Below are 4998 nucleotides of genomic sequence, written 5' to 3'. Positions count from 1 at the left end.
TTTCCAGTTCTTGTATTTATGTGTATTTGTGGGTATAGCAAACCTTGGGGCCTGAGTGATGAATGTATTTTATGAACTGAATAAATGTTAATTGCCAGATAAAATTTCTAATAGCTCATGGGAATGTAAAATGATGAATACAATTTGTTTTATACTATTTTTCCAAATAACTGGTGTCCAGAACATTGTGCCATATATCAGAATGACTTGTGGAAAGATTGTAATAGAATGAAGAAGGACCTTAAAAATGTATACACTCTGTAGGATGTGAAATTGTGTGCTTTAGAAAATACACACTTTCTCTTCTTTTGTCCTCACTGACCCACAACTTGACACAATTTGTCCTATTAGAATTCCAACACAAAGATTAGATAGATATATGTGAAGAAGAATACCCTTGTTGGTTTCCAAAAACTATGTGGTCTACTGTGTTTATGTGAAGTGGGACTGTCACACATCAGTCTCAACTCTTAATATTGTATGAAAGTAAGAAATGTTGTATGTTAAGCCAGCATCTTACCATGGAACAGTCAAGCCCCTAATGATGATTGACAGTGCTAAAGAAAATTAATTATTTATATGCATATACTTTCACTATGAGCCACATATTCTGCCAATGTAAATCTCTTTTACCTCCTATCTGCTTTTTCAATGATAAAAGCATATAAAATAGTCTATTATACTGAGGCTGGAGAGATAGCACAGTGGGCAGGGCACTTGCCTTGCACATAATTGACTCAGGTTTGATTCTACAGCACCCCATATGGTCCTCCAAGCCCACCAGGAGTGACCCTTGATAACAAAGCCAGGATTAAGCCCTGAACACAGTCGGATGTGACCCCAAAACCAAACAAAAACAAAAAAACTGTTGTTGAAATTGACACACATAAAATGGAATTCAGATGGAGTAATTTCAGTTGCCAGTGTAACATATGGCTACCTCAATGTTCATAAAGTTACTTCCAATCTAGGGCTTTAAAGATAACTCAAAAGGCTGACAGGAAAGACATCTGAAAGGGCTGGGTTCAATCATTGGCACCCCTTTGTTCTCCAAGCACTTTTCCGAGGCACTGAGCCAGGAATAGCTCCTGAACAGTGCCAAGACAAAACAAAATGATGTGCGACACAAAACAAACAAAAACAATTACCTGGAATCTTATTGAGTAGCTTAAAATCTCTATCTGTAAATTTAGGGTGTTTGTATTTCATTCCTCTTCAGTCAGATTGGATGAAGAAAAGGTGGGAGGATATAAAGCTCTCACCCGGTCAAAACTTAGAAACAGGAGCCAGACAGATAGTACAACATGTAGGGCACTTGTCTTGCATGCAGCCCACCTGTGTTCAACATCTATACGGTCCCCTGAGCATGGCCGGGAGTTATCGCTGAGTATAGAGCCATGAGTCAAGAGCATAGCCATGTGTGGCTCTCTCCAAAAACAAAACAAAACAGAACTGAAACAACTGTAACTTGGCTTTGTAGAAACAAGATCATCAACAATCCAAGTGACTTTCTCCCATTCCTCAGAACTTGGTGATCTACCGCCAGTCTATATTCTTTGCACATACTCATTATTCTCTTTACATTAAATGTTCAGTTTATCATAGTCATCAGTTTCACAGTGTCCTCTCAAATTGTCTTCCTACTGTGACATTTACTGCTACCAAGATATTTTGTGTTGAGTTTAAAGTGTTAAAGAAGAGAATCTTAGAAAACCAGTTACCCTGTTTAAGCCAGGGTATTTAGGTTATGAGTCAAAAGCTTTTGGTTGGGATATAAAACACAACAAGTCTTAGCTTAGGAAGTGGTGAAAGTGTGTAGAGTACCTATCCTTTCCCACTCCAGGTAGCCCTGCAATGCATATGTGTTAAGCTTTCCCCCTTCCAAGAGGGACGAAAAAATGTTAGGTCAAAAGAAAAAAATATCATTATGCACTACTTATGCCACGATAAACAGTAGTAGCATTTCTGTGCTGAAATGCTACACGTGCACTACAAATCACTATGGGAGGAGACGAACTTCTGATCACTTCATAATTAAAACTTCAGTAATGTTTTATTTTTATCTTATTATCTCATTCTTACTTTGGAAAAAATGGAAGGCTACTGAATGTAACTGCCCACACGGCAGAGTCTGGCAAACTCCCTGTGGTGTACCCAATATGCCAAATACCAGTAACAATGATGGGGTCTCATTCTCCTAACCCTGAAAGAGCCTTGAATATGGCACTTTTAAAAAAATCTCAGGGCTAGGATGAAGGAGACGTTACTGGGGCCTGCTCGAGTCAATCGACGAACAATAGGATGGTCGTGATGAATGTTTTATTTTATAATTTAAAAAAGTTTTTAATTTTTTTAACGAATCACCATCAGTTACAGACTTACAACCTTTCGTGCTTATGTTTCAGTCATACAATGATTGAGTACACATCCCTCCACCAGTGCCCATTCTCCACTACCAATGGTCCCAGTATCCCTCCTCCCATCCCCCTCCCTCGGCGGCAGGCACATTCCCTTTTACTCTCTCTCTCCCTTAGGGTGTTGTGGTTTGCAATGCAGATATTTTGTGGCCATCATGTTCGGACTACATTCTACTTTCAGCATGTATCGCCCATCTTAAGTAGGCCCTCCAAGCACCCTTTACTTGGCGGTCCGTTCTATATGTGAGCTGCATTTTAAAATGAGTTTGTGTGTGTGTGTGTGTGTGTGTGTGTGTGTGTGTGCCTACTTTAGCAGTGGGCTGGAGCAATAGCATACTGAATAGGGCTTTTGCCTTGCATGTGGCCGACCCGGGTTCAATTTCCTCCATCCCTCTCGGAGAGCCCAGGAAGCTACCGAGAGTATCCCACCTGCATGACAGAGCCTGGCAAACTACCCATGGCGTATCTGATATGCCAAAAATAGTAACAACAAGTCTCACAATGGAGACGTTACTGGTGCCCACTCGAGCAAAATTGAGGAACAACGGGATGACAGTGCTACAGTGCTACAGTGCTTTAGCAGTACAAATACTAATATGGCACAATCCAGAGAAGATAAGCATGGCCCCTCCACAGGGATAACACACAAATTCATGAAATATTCCATATTCATTTATAAAAGTAAAGTAAGTAAAGTAAAGGCCCTCCCATTGATCGTCGATTTGCTTGAGCGGGCCCAGTAACGTCTCCATTGGAGACTTTGTTGTTACTGTGTCTGGCATATCGAATACTCTCGGTAGCTTGCCGGGCTCTCCGAGAGGGGCGGAGGAATCGAACTCGGGTCGGCCATATTGGCCGCGTGTAAGGCGAACGCTACATATGTAAAAGGAACAAGGGCAGTTTCACTTTTAACAATGAGGGAACTCTTATAAAAAGGGTATTGTAAAGTAACAATGAATAAAGAAATAAAAAATATATTTTACTATATATTGTATATATTCTAACAGAATAGTATGTAACAGAGAGCAGAAGGAAGAATTGGATTAAGATGTTAGATAGGAATAAATTTTTCGGAGGAGCACTATATACAAAAGTCAAAACTTTTTCAACTTTATCTTTCTCTTCATATTCTGCTTCCTGAAAACTTAAATGATTTCACTGGAGTTAGGAAAAGCTGAAACAGATTGGCCTAAGGCTTGTCCTTTAGAAGACATGACAACATCTGTTTGAGAGAAGCCACCTCATTGCATTCTTTTGACTAGGAATGGACCAAGATAGAATCTTAAGAATACATTTGTACTTACTGATGAAGACCTCAGGGCCCTGGTCTGTATCAGTTGGTAGGATCTATAAGTAGACTCCTCTTAGTCATGCAGTTGCTCTAGTAATAACCATACTAGGCAACATACCCTCCCGGACATTTCTACATGCAGTTCATATCTACTGACATTCCTCAAACTCATTCTCATCATTCTCCCTCATGACTACGCATAAATTTCCTGAAAAGCTATTAGAATATTTTCAAGCCATTGAGCCACACGGTCTCTGCTGGGAATAAAACCTGGCCCCTACTCTTTCTCTCCAAGCTTGTTCTCTAGCTTGTGCCGGTGGACATCCTGCACAACTCATTTTGTTTTCAAACTAATAAATCTCTTCTTTATTTAGTTGCTCCAGTGCTGTTTTGGAGGGCAAAGACAGGTTATGATAACCCTGTGAGGCAGGCTGTCTAGTTAACAGTGAGTTGCCTATCACTGCATTCCAGCATTGAAAAGTGTTTTCTAATTTCAAGATTTCTCTGAATCTAACTTGGAGCTAATTGGTCTTTGTGTGACAAGAGAAATATTGATGAAGACTCAATGCTTAGCATACACACAATCTTATTTTAATTTTTTTTAAATTAAAGAGTCATGCTTTAAAGAGTTATGGATGTTTGCATTTTAGGCATCCTTCCTTCCATCATTGTCAACTTCCCTCCACCAGTATTTCCAGAATTCTTCCCTATCCCAACCCCCACTCCATTCCTACCTGTAAACATGACAGGCACATTACAAAGTTCCAGTGCTCATCACTTAAATCTCATGTTTTCAGTTCTGTTGAATCTGTGTTTGGGGTATGTGGCTATACCCTTCACTCATCACTGGTATAACAGAAGTCCTGATGTCTATTAACCCATTACTTCTTTTTTTCTTCTCCTCTAATACCCAAATTTCTTTCCTTCTCAGTCTCCTCTATAAACACTGGGTCAAGGATGATCTAAGTAACCCCATTTTATGACAGTATATGACAGTCTCCTACCCTGTGCCTGACTGTCTCCACCAGGGCCGAACAGCTGAAGACCACCGGGGCCCAGCCAAGGCCATGCTGGGACCACTCTCCACACACTTGGATGAGCCTCACGCATAAAAGAACTGGCAGAGGAACCCAGGTGTGTGGGACCCGGGGCTGAGATCTCCAAGCCTGCACGGTTTGGGACTGGATCTGCCAGTAACTAGACAGTTACACCCACCAACTGCCGTGTAACTCCAACAACGGCCAGGATCCAGAGATTATCACACTCAGTTCCTGGAAGCGCGCGGCCGAA

General features: G+C 40.9%; 1 non-coding gene across 1 annotated transcript; it reads left to right on the top strand.

Annotated features, from left to right (window-relative positions):
• Positions 1–2988: 2988 nt before the first annotated feature.
• On the top strand, positions 2989–3090 carry LOC130018696 (U6 spliceosomal RNA). Its single transcript, XR_008791595.1, has one exon. It is a non-coding gene; the product is annotated as a U6 spliceosomal RNA (small nuclear RNA).
• The last annotated feature ends 1908 nt before the right edge of the window (positions 3091–4998 follow it).

This window comes from Sorex fumeus, unplaced genomic scaffold (assembly GCF_029834395.1).
Source record: "Sorex fumeus unplaced genomic scaffold, SorFum_2.1 ptg000265l, whole genome shotgun sequence".
NCBI lineage: Eukaryota > Metazoa > Chordata > Mammalia > Eulipotyphla > Soricidae > Sorex > Sorex fumeus.
Note: the sequence above shows the minus strand (reverse complement) of the source record. Positions and strands in the feature narration are given on the sequence as shown.